A 12,642-nucleotide genomic window follows, 5' to 3' on the forward strand; every position below is an offset into this window, starting at 1 on the left:
TTGGGTGTTTTTTTTTTTTTTTTTTTTTTTTTTAGCAAATCAGGCTTATCATAGTAAAAAAAAATTTTTTTGCCTCCAGTTACTACTGGGGCTCAGTGCCTGCACTACCAATCCACTACTCCCGGAGGCTTTTCCCCCCCCCCTTCTGTTGCTCTTGTTGCTTATTGTTGTTGGATAGGACAGAGAGAAATGGAGAGAGGAGGGGAAGACGAAGAGAGAAAGATAGACTCCTGCAGACCTACTTCACTACCTGTGAAGTGACCTCCCTGTAGGTGGGGAGCCAGGGACTTGAGCCAGGATCCTTAAGCCGCTCCTTGCGCTTTGTGCCAAGTGTGCTTAACTCACTGTGCTACTGCCCAGCCCCCGTCATAGTATTTTTCTTTTCTCTCAAGTGTCACTTATTTTAGGAGCCCTCAGCCTCTCTTATTCCTTCTAAGGAATCCATGAAGAGACCACCTTCCCATGCAGAGCCAAGTCAGTTTGAGACTTAAATTTTCTCAACTTGATAAAAGTTTATCACTGTTGAAATGTATAACTGCAATACCTTGTTATGATAGAGTAGGCCATGTGACATGGTGTTCCAAATATGATTACAGGAACAGCTCCTCCATGAAGTTGTCTATTTTTCCCCTCCTTGGATCTGTGACTAGATGTTGCTGTTGTTTGAACTAACAAAATATAATGGAAATAACCAGTCTCAAAGGACTGATGACTTCTGCATTGTACTCTGGGGAAAACTAGCAGACACAAAATCCAAGTTCACCAGTGCTATGAGGAGGCCCAAACTAGCTATGTGGAGAAGGTGCTTGGGAAGAAATGTCTGGCTAGCCACTCCTAGATGCTCAATTCATCCCAGTTGGGATACCATACATAGCTATGAAAAAACCTAGAAGGTTCTAACTCCAGCAGACACCATAATGGAAGGAGATGAGCCCCATTCTCAGCCCTTCCAAGACTATAGTCTTGTAGTCTTGTAAGCATTGTTATTTTTAAATATTTATTTATTCTCCCTTTTGTTGCCCTTGTTGTTTTTGTATTGTTGTAGCTATTATTGTTGTTGCTATTGATGTTGTCGTTAGATAGGACAGAGAGAAATGGAGAGAGGAGGGGAAGACAGGAGGAAAGAAAGAAAGACCTACAGACCTGCTTCACCGTCTGTGAAGCGACTCCCCTGCAGGTAGGGAGCCGGGGGCTTGAACCGGGATCCTTACGCCAGTCCTTGCACTTTGTGCCACTGCACTTAACCCATTAGGCTATGGCTTGACTCCCGTGAGCATTGTTATTTTAAGATGTGAAATGTTGGGGTGATTTTCTAAGCAGTCAAAGGTAACCCAAACACAAAGCCAAAGAACAGAAAGCCTGTAATAACTACTTCTAGATCCCACAAATTGGAGTTTGAGAATAAAATGATTTTTTATCTTATCTGGGGAGTCATTTACTTTTTGTTTACTTTCTTGCTGGTTTATAATATTCCCACCTGGTGCTTGTTTATCCCAGAGGACTGTGTGTGAGGGTGGGGTGGGGGGAGGTGATGGGAAAATCAGCCCCAGTGAGGGAGGAATATTTTACCCCAGCAATGTTTGCACAGTTGGAGCCTGAATATAGTAAAACACAAACTGACTTCCACTTCACTTTAACACTGTTTTTAAATTCTCTATAGATACACACACATAGAGACTCACTGCTTTGGAGTCACACTGGTATGGATGGCTCCCAGTGCCTCCATCCTTGGTCTGTCACTGGTTTTCATACACACAGGCAATTCCTTTCAGGAGTAATGTCATCTCCACAGCACAGAACTGTCTGGACACATCCAAACCATCAAATCCCACAGCTGCAAATCAAATCCCACAGCCTCTTGTCTGTGGGCTGACAAAGACCCAGCCAGCTTCCCTGCCTGGGCCAGCCGTAAATCCAACCATCCTTTGATTCACAGCATAATTCTCAGTAGGTTGCTATAGTAGTTCCCACTTCCAGCCTGACCCCTTGCTGTGGGGGTAACCCTTTCCCATCTGTCAGTGTCCTCCTTTCTGTTCTCCATGGAGCTCACTACACTCCCTTATCTACTTCAACAAAGGGGATTCAACCTCATGTTTTGTTCTGCAGGCCCACATTTATGCCAGCATCCAAAAATAGTACAAGGAATGCCCCTGCCCCCTGTTTACAAAAGCAGGCTGTGGGCATCAGTGCTCCTGCCAGTTACATCAAGACGGTGAAAAGAACATTGTCTTAATACCAAGGACAGATGGGGAACTCCATAGGGCAGCTTCTCAGAGCAGCCTTGGAATAGCAAAGCAACAAGTTGTCACCTGCCCCAGCTCCTTTCTCTCTTTCTTTCTTTTTTCTTTTTTTTTTTTAATTTTTATTTATAAAAAGGAAACACTGTGGTCGAGGAGGTGGCACAGTGGAAAAAGAACACTAGATTCTCAACCATGAGGTCCCAAGTTCGATCCCTGGCAGTACATGTACCAGAGTGGGAAAAAAAAAAAAAAGAAAACACTTACAAAACCATAGGATAAGAGGCGTACATTCCACCCTATTCCCACCACCAGAACTCTGCATCCCATCTCCTCCCCCGATAGCTTCCCTATTCTTTATCCCTCTGGGAGTATGGACCCAGGATCATTATGGGGTGCAGAAGGTGGAAGGTCTGGCTTCTGTAATTGCTTCCCCACTGAACATGGGCGTTGACAGGTCGATCCATACTCCCAGCCTGTTGCTCTCTTTCCCTAGTGGGGCGGGGCTCTGGGGAAGCGGAGCTCCAGGACACATTGGTGGGGTTGTCTGTCCAGGGAAGTCTGGTTGGCATCATGCTAGCATTTGGAACCTGGTGGCTGAAAAGAGAGTTAACATACAAAGCCAAACAAATTGCTGACTAATCATGAACCTAAAGGCTGGAATAGTGCAGATGAAGAGTTTGGGGGAGGGGTCTCCATTTTGTAGATAGTTAGTAGGCATATTTCGGTTATATTCCCAAGGGCCTGTGGCAAGATGTTTAGGAATGACAGAAGAATTTTTTTAAATTTATTTTTCATTAGTGATTTAATATTGATTTACAAAAATTATAAGATAATAGGGGTATAATTCCATACAGTTCACCCCACCAGAGTTCTGTGTCCTCATCCCCCTCCATTGGAAGCTGCAGTAGTTCTCCCAAGGTCACCAATAAGGGCTGACTCTATATAACTATGTGTCTATATCTATGCATGTGTATATTTTCCCCCATATTTAAACAGCCCTGCTTTCATTTCTAAGTCACCCCTACACCTACTACTACTTCTCAGTGTCTTTTTTCTCCTCTCTCTCTCTCTCTCTCAAAAAAAAGAGAAACAGCACCTGGCTTCCTCTGGTGTTTTCCAGATTCATTTCTCCTTCATTGATGATGTGAAAATAAGACTCCTGGTGACAAACATTTCAGGTCCTGGTGGAATTGGGGAGGGGGGGGGGTTGCAGAGTCCTCTGGTTTACTTCCCCTATCACTTATCCTCTGAGAGTATGGACCAAATTTTTCAGAAGGTGGGAGTTCTGGCTTCTGTAATTGATTCACCATTGGACATGGGTGTTAGCAGGTTGATCCATACCCCTAGAAAAGGAAGAACTTTCTAGAGAAAGAAAAGTCTGTTTGTCTTAGCAGGGAGTCTGGAATAGAAGGAAAGTAAAAGTTTCATGAATTTCACTTTCTGAAATCCTTCCTCAGGAGGGCCACTCAGGAAGAGGGCAGAACATGCTTGTGATATTGTAAGATGTCTTGGGGTTGGAGGGGCACATCGCATACCGTCCCAGCAAGCATGGGCAACCGTTGACCACCATTTGTGATGAGGACGAAGAGTTGCTGAGATTCTTAACGAATGAGAGGTTCCCTGTAAGTTAAAACCATAATCTTGTGTTGATTTAGTTACTGACCTTCCCCCTTCTTCCCCTCTCTATCCACCAGATTTATTGCTGGGGCTTGGCATTTTTCTTCCACACTCAGCAAACTCTTACTTTATTTTTACAGAGAGGGTGATAGCGAGGGAGAAGAGAGAAATGAAAAGAAGGAGAGAGCGAGAGATTGCAGCACTGCTCTACCACTTGTAAAGCTTCACATATGTAAGTGCTCCCATGCAGTGGCTAGAGGCTCATACCCAGGTCCTCACCAGCGGTAAAGTGTGAGCCATCTCCTGACCCCTTAGTTCCTGACCTGCGTACATCACCACCCATCACTTCTGTTGGCTGCATGGTAGAGCGAGAACCTCAAATAGTCTCACAGAACCATGCATAAGTGCTAGGTTTGTTTGTTTTAAGAATATGGGGCCTTCTTTAAAAAAAAAAAAGTGTTGCCTGAGCACAAACCCAGGACCTCTTGTTTTTGAAATAACGTTGAGCTGCCTCCCCATACCACTATTTTTAGTCTATATTTTAAGAGAGACCAAAGCATCACTCCCCCATGCATATCATACCCTAGGTGCTGTCTGTGATTCCCCTCCTCTCTCCATTTCTCTCTTGTCCTATCCAACAACAACGACATCAACAACAATAACTACAACAATAAAACAACAAGGTCAACAAAAGGGAATAAATAAATATTCAAAAAATAATAAAAAAAGAGTTAAAGAGAGACCTTTAACTGCTTCAAGCAGTAGAGTACACACATTACTATGTAAGGACCTGGGTTTGAACACTGCCTGGGTCACCACATTAAAAGGAAAGCTTTGGAGGCTGGGCGGTAGCGCAGTGGGTTAAGCACACGTGGTGCAAAGCACAAGGATCCGCATAAAGATCCCGGTTGGAGACTCCGGCTCCCCACCTGCAGGGAAGTCGCTTCACAAGCAGTGAAGCAGGTCTGCAGGTGTGTCTATCTTTCTCTCCCCCTCTCTGTCTTCCCCTCCTCTCTCCATTTCTCTCTGTCCTATCTAACAACAACAACAATAGTAGTAACAACAACACTGATAAACAGCGAGGAAGGGCAACAAAAGGGAAAAAATGGCCCCCGGAAGCAATGGATTCGTAGTGCAGTCACCAAGACCCAATAATAACCCTGGAGGCAAAAAAAAAAAAGATTTAAAAGGAAAGCTTCATGAGTAATGAAGTGGTGCTGTGGTGTCTCCTTTCTCTCCTCTTTTTTTGTCTCTCACCATTTCTCACCATGTGTCTAGAGAAGAGAAAAGGAAAAAATGGCTGCCAGGAGCAATGAAGTTATGCAGCCACTCAGTCTCAGAGATAACTGTCTCTGGTGAGGGAAAAATGGTGGTAGCTGGCTTGGAATGCTCTCTCTGGTTTCTTTGTATTTGAGGGCTTTTTAGTTTTTAGATGAATGTGAGCATTCTTCCCTTCATAGATGGGATCTAGCTAGGTGATATGGAATGTTCTTCCAGTCCCAAGGATCTTGGAGCTTGACAGGACCCTTTTATGTGGACAAACCTGAGCCATCGTGGCCCTGGGGTGTGTGAGTGTAGTGTTTCATCACTCCCACTGCCAAAGCACCTCTTCAATCACAAGGCTACTTCTGGGTCACTACTCAGTAGACCACCTGCACCATACACAGCTTGAGATGGGGTCTGTAGCCATGAAGTTTTCTATTTTGGGGACTGTGTGAGCAAGACGTATCTTCCTGCCCATCTCAAAAGAATGATACAAACGATATGATTGCTGTGTATGCAGACTTCACACTCTAAATTCCCTGCCTATGTAAAGAGAACTTGTTTATTGGGCCTTGTTGTTGTTTTGCTGGAATCAGCTACCTCAAATCTCCATTCTGTTTTGCAAGGATAATTTGTCTTTTTTTTTTTTCTTGCCTCCAGGCTTATCACTGGGGCTCAGTGCCTGCACTAAGAATCCACTGCTCATAGAAACCATTTTTTCCATTTTGTGGCTGCCGTTGTTATTGCTGTTATTGGATAGGACAGAGAAAAACTGAAAGAGGAGAGGAAGACAGAGAGAGGGAGAGAAAGATAGACACCTGCAAACCTGCTTCACCACTTATGAAGTGACCCCCACCCCTGCAGATGGGGAGCTGGGGGCTCAAACCAGGATCCTTGCACAGGTCCTTGAGCTTCGCATCATGTGCTCTTAGCCCAGTGTGCTACCGCCCAGCTTCCAATTTGTCTTCTTAAATGTCCACATTTGTCACCACACGGTGATGATCTAAGTCAGTGTTTTCTATTTCTCTCCTTTGGGGGCCTCACCTGCATTCCTTCTCTTTGGTGAGAGTTGACCTTTCTTTCCCTTTGCCATTCAGCAGAGAGAGGATATGAAGAGAAGAACTCCACCAAGGTGGAACATCATCTCTTCCTTGTATTCACAGCACTCCTCCAGTCAATCAATAGTTACATAATGAGTACTTTCTGTGCCAGGCACCAGACATACAGCAATGAACAAAATAAAGTCTCAACCATCTACCCAGTGGAGGAGATGCAAGGAGCAAATAACTATACAGTCTTATGAGTGCAGTATAGACAATGCTGGGGGGTGGGAGGAGTAGACAGAGGTGAGTGGGTAGTAAGGGGTTACCAGGGGACCTTCTTTGAGGAGGTGACACTGTAGCAGTCAGAATGGGGGTGGGAAGACGTGAAGGAGAAACTATGCAGACAGCCAGAGGAGCCAGTGCTAAGGCCAAGGCAGCTAAGTCCTTATGCTTGTGGGACACTGCTGTTCTCGTGCTAAATGGTGTCACTGAGAATTTGGCAAGATCTGGTATCGGACTGTTACCTGAGTAGATCTAGAGGTCCACCAGTTGAACAAGAACTTAAAATTTCTTTGCAGTCTTGAGGTTTTTTTGTTGTTGTTGTTTGTTTTTTTACAACATTTCCAAAAAAGTCAACAGGACTCCAAACATTCACATTTTATGTTAACTCTTATCGTGGAACTATACAATTCTGGAGCTATGAGAACAGGGGCCCAAAGGGTGGGCCTCAGCTAGTTGATCGTGTCACATGTTGGGGAAGACAAAACTGTTTTTTGGAGCATGTGCTCTCTGGTAAGGAAGGAAGAAACTGGAAACTTCTGGGTTTCTACTCTGTAATGGGGACAGTTACTTATCTGCGTGCCTCAGTTTTCTTAACTGGAAACGGGGGGAATACTAGTTCAAAGAGACCAATGAAAGAAGAAAAGTGCGTGACACACGTAAGTATTCAATAAATGTTCTCACCAGAACACACATATGTTTCTAACGCCTGCCTCTCTCCCCCCCTCCTTCTCTTCCTTCTATTCTTTCTCTTTCTTTCTCTCTTTTTCTTCTTTTGCCAAGGAATGAACACAGAGCTCATGCTTGTGATACTGCTGAATGGCCTCCCCAGCCCAATTTTCTGTTCTTTATTTTATTTTATTCTATTTGAGAGAGGGAGGGAGGGAGAAAGAGAGGGAGGAAGAGAGAGAAAAGACCATAGCTTTGTCCCACCAGCCCCAGAATTTCCTCTGTACTGTTCATGGTCCTCACATGCAGCTTTATATTGTGAACTCAAGGCCCCAGGCATGGCAATGAAGAGCTATCTCCTGGATCCTAAGAATTTTATTTATTTATGTATTTATTTTTCCTTTATTGGGGGGATTAATGCTTTATAGTCAACAGTAAAATACAGTAATTGTACATGTGTAACATTTTTCAGTTTTCCACATAGCACTCTAACCCCACACCTGGGTCCTCTTCCACCATCACGTTCCAGGACAGGATTTTATTTTTTATTTTTTTTATTATCTTTATTCATTTATTGGATAGACACAGCCAGAAATTGAGAGGGAAAGGCAGTAATAGAGAGGGAGAGAGATAGAGACACCCACAGCTCTACTTCACCACTCATGAAATGTCATTAAAATTCGGGGCTCCAGCAGGCCGGGCTAGCTTCGCGGCGGCAGACAGAGACTCGAAGACACACGGCTGGGCAGGGAAGCTGTATTTCTTTATTCACGAACAACGATTCATAAACTAACCCAAACTAATCACCACACAGATCTGTCCTGCATCCTTCTCCTCTCACAGATGCGCCAAGAACTCCCGCACTACGTAGCATAGGGGGCGGGGAGAAAAAAAGGCGTGAAACTAGCAAGGGCCAAACCAGATCTCTCAGAGGCGGGGGTGCGGGGGAGACCAAACCAATGTGAAGCATACAACAATGAAGCTTTCCTGTTGCAGGCAGAGTCCGGGGGCTCAAAGCAGGGCCTGTAACATGTGCACTTAACCAGGTATGCCATCACCTGGCTCCTCTTTTTTTTTTTTTTTTTTTAATTTTTATTTATAAAATGAAAATATTGATAAGACCATAGGATAAGAGGGGTACAATTCCACACAATTCCCACCACCAGAACTCCATATCCCCTCCTCTCCCCTGATAGCTTTCCTATTCTTTATCCCTCTGTGAGTATGGACCCAGGATCATTATGGGGTGCAGAAGGTGGAAGGTCTGGCTTCTGTAATTGCTTCCCTGCAGGATTTTATTTTTAATCCTCACATGGAAATTATTTTTAAAAGGGAAAATTAGGGACCGGGTGGTAGTGTAACTGGTTGAGCACACATGTTAGAATGCACAAGGCCCTGATTTCAAGCCCCAACCCCCACCTGCAGGAGGAAAGCTTTGCAAGTGGTGAAGCAGTGTTGCATGTGTGTCTCTCTATCTCTCCCTCTTTATCTCCCCCTCCCCTCTCAATTTCTGGCTGTCGTATCCAATAAATAAATAAAGATAATAAATAAAAAAAGAACTTCTAAATGGTTCTGACTAAAAATAATAATAATAATAATAACAAGAAGTTGAAACTGTGACTAGGAGACAGCAGAGTCCTGACTGAGGCAAAGTCCTGAGAGGCAATTACTTGTGAGTGGTTGGGGTTTGTGCTTCAGCCCAGGAACTCTGAGTTCTTTGACCACCAACTCTTGTCCTTGGAAGCATGCATTTATTTCTCCCTCCTTCCTGCCTCCCCTCAGGAAAGAAACAGATTGTAAGGAATTTCCTATGGAATTACAGCTGTAGTCTCTACTACCACCACAGGACATTCAACGGTATGTGGAGCTGAGAAAAGCTTGTAGAATCATAGAAGGGGAAGGAGGAGAAATAGAGGCTCTGCAGGACTCACTGATGAGTAATACCAACCCCAGTAAGTCCAGTTCCAAAAATTGAATAGCTTTGGAATCTGTGACCCAGTCTTGGCCTATTGCTTTGGACTGCGTGTGGCTTTCAGGTCACTACTGATTTCAAACAGTTGCATCATCAGCAATCTGCAGATTGCTACCATCTTTCACCAGCTACAAGGAGCTAGTGGTGCTGTGACTTTGCATCTATAAATTCTCTTATCAGGGGAGTCGGGCGGTAGCGCAGCGGGTTAAGCGCAGGTGGTGCAAAACGCAAGGACCAGCGTTGTAAGGATGCCAATTTGAGTCCCCTGGCTCCCCACCTGCAGGGGAGTCGCTTCACAGGCAGTGAAGCATGTCTGCAGGTTTCTTTCTCTCCTTATCTCTATCTTCCCCTCCTCCCTCCATTTCTCTCTCTCTTATCCAACAACAACAACAATAATAACTATAACAACAATGAAAAACAAGGGCAACAAAAGGGAAAATAAATAAATTAAAAAAAATTCTCTTATCAGAGCACTTGCCTGCCAAGAGCCCAGATGTTAACTAAACAAATCAATTGATAAATAAACCTTGCCTTCACATTTTGTATAGAAAATTTTAACTAACACACACCTTTAACTGTTGCAAGACCTCTGTGTCACATGGTCTCTGCCTGAAATATCACCTTGTGTTTTATTTTGGTTTGGTTTGGTTTTGGTGACAGCTTTATTCATAGAGTTATAAAATTGTGGTCCAATGGATGAAGCATTGGACTTTCAAGCATGAGGTCCCAAGTTCAATCTGTGGCAGCACATATATCAGAGTGATGTCTAGTTCTCTCTCCTCTCTTTCTCATTAATAGATAAACAAAATGTTTAAAAAAATTATAGAATTCACAACAAGGGACTGTACCCATTTAAAGTGTTAGATAGATTCTGGGCTGGGGAAATTGCATAATGGTTCTGCAAATAAAAACTTTCATGCCTAAGGCAGTGAGGGCCCAAGTTCAAGCCCCCAGTACCACCATATATCAGAGCTGAGCAATGCACTAGTTAAAAAAAAAAAAAGAAGAAGTAGAATTAATAAGATAAATTAAATTAAATAAGATAAAATTCTCAGCTTTGGAGGTGGCATGGTGGATACAGCATTTGACACTCTCAAGCATGAAATCCTGAGTTTGATTTCTATCACCGCTTATGTCAGAGTAATGCTCTGGATGTCTCTCTCTCTCTCTCTCTTTCTCCCCTTAATATAGAAATAACAATAATTTTTTTTTCCCTCCAGGGTCATTGCTGGGGCTCAGTGCCTGCACCATGAATCCACTGCTCCTGGAGGCCATTTTTCTCCCCTTTTATGCCCTTGTTGTGGTTATTATTGTTGTTGTTGTTGATGTTGTTCATTGTAGGATAGGAAAGAGAGAAATGGAGAGAGTAGGGGAAGACAGAGAGGGGGAGGGAAAGATAGACACCTGCAGACCTGCTTCACCACCTGTGAAGTGACTCCCCTGCAGGCAGGGAGCTGGGGGCTTAAACCGGGATCCTCATGCCGGTCCTTGTGCTTTGTGCCACATGCGCTTAACCGGCTGCACTATCGCCTGACTCCTGGTGCCTAATTTTTTAAAAAACTTTTATTTATAAAAAGGAAACATTGACTAAATGATAGGATAAGAGGGGTACAACTTCACACAATTCCCACCTCCAGAACTCCGTATCCCATCCCCTCCCCTGATAGCTTTCCTGTTTTTTAACCCTCTGGGAGTATGGATCCAAGGTCACTGTGGGATGCAGAAGGTGGAAGGTCTGGCTTCTGTAATTGCTTCCCCACTGAACATGGGTGTTGACAGGTCGATCCATACTCTCAGCCTGTCTCTCTCTTTCCTTACTGGGGAAGGACTCTGGGCGGTAGTGCAGAGGGTTAAGTGCACTTGGCACAAAATACAAGCAGTGGCATAGGATCCCTGTTCGAGGCTCTGGCTCCCCACCTGCAGGGAAGGCACTTCACAGGCAGTAAAGCAGGTCTGCAGGTGTCTATCTTTCTCTCCCCTTCTCTGTCTTCTCCTCCTCTCTCCATTTCTCTTTGTCCTATCCAACAATGATGACATCAATAACTACAACAATAAAACAAGGGCAACAAAAGGGAATAAATAAATAAATAAATAAATTAATTAATTAATTAAAAAAAATCTATCCATCTGTCTGTCGACCTGCTTACCAACCTACCTACCTATTTATTTTGCAGAACTGAGACCTTCTGCTTGGGCAATGTCACCACTCTAGGCTACTTTTTCATTTAGAGAAAAGAGATACAGGGGCCAGGTGGTGACACACCTGATTAAGTGCTCCCATTATGGTGCCCAAGGACCTGGGTTCAAGCCCCCTGATCCCTACCTGCAGGGGTGAGCTTCACGAGTGGTGAAGCAGGGCTGCAGGTGTCTCTCTGTCTCTTTCCCTCTCTATCTCCCCCTCCCTTTTCAGTTTCTATTTAATAAATACAATTAAAAAAAAAGGAGATACAGAGAGATGAGGGGAGAGACAACCTTCCATACCGTAACACCTGCCATGTGGTGCTGGGATGTTAAGCCTGGGCTGAACACATGGCAAGGCATGCATCCTACTCGCTGAGCTATCTCTTGGGGGGGGTCTCTGAGTATTTTTAGTCAAACGTGTAGAACCGGGTCCTTGAATTTGTTTCACATTTTAGTACCGACACTTTCCCCAACGGCTCCATGTCATAATCCTCTAAAGTGTTTGTTTTGAAACTACGTATGTCCTCTTCTCTCTCATGGAAACCACCTGTAACAGCAACCACTGGGACTGCCGCAAACATTTGTTTTTGATAATGGTGGATTTTGAACGCCTGTGGTTTCCATTTCTATTTTTGTCCCTTACTGTTGTAATTTTTCGATCTCTTTAGACCTTTTACGGGCAGTTTCCCCTCCCCCCACCCACCCCAGGCATTTCTACTCTGCTGAATCAATCAACCATACAAATAGTGACGAGACAATGCCAAGATTCCTCTGTCATTACTACCCCAGATGACTATCTTGTGCAAGACTCTGAGAGATCAGCATGTGCACATTTTAAGCCTTGTATTGATTCTAATAATCATACCCAAACATGAAAACTGTGCCATGAGAATATCCCCTTTTTGGGGTCTTTTTTAAATTATTATTATTTAGTATTTATTCCCTTTTGTTGCCCTTTTTTTTTTTAAAGTCTTTTGTGTTTATTTATTTTCCCTTTTGTTGACCTTGTTGTTTTATTGTTGTAGTTACTGATGTCGTCGTTGTTGGATAGGACAGAGAGAAATGGAGAGAGGAGGGGAAGACAGAGAGGGGGAGAGAAAGACACCTGCAGACCTGCTTCACCACCTGTGAAGCGACTCCCCTGCAGGTGGGGAACCGGGGTTCGAACCAGGATCCTTACATTGGTCCTTGCGCTTTGTGTCACCTGCGCTTAACCCGCTGAGCTACCGCCTGACTCCCCCCTTTTTGGAGTCTTAACCTGCAACATGGGGGGGTGGGGGGAATGTGATAAATTAAAGCAAGCCACTCCAGTGAGGGAACTTTCTCTCTATACCGTCAGGTTTCTCCAGGAAAACATGAACTGAGCTGTCATATACTC

The sequence above is a fragment of the Erinaceus europaeus genome, chromosome 8 (assembly GCF_950295315.1).
Source record: "Erinaceus europaeus chromosome 8, mEriEur2.1, whole genome shotgun sequence".
Lineage (NCBI taxonomy): Eukaryota > Metazoa > Chordata > Mammalia > Eulipotyphla > Erinaceidae > Erinaceus > Erinaceus europaeus.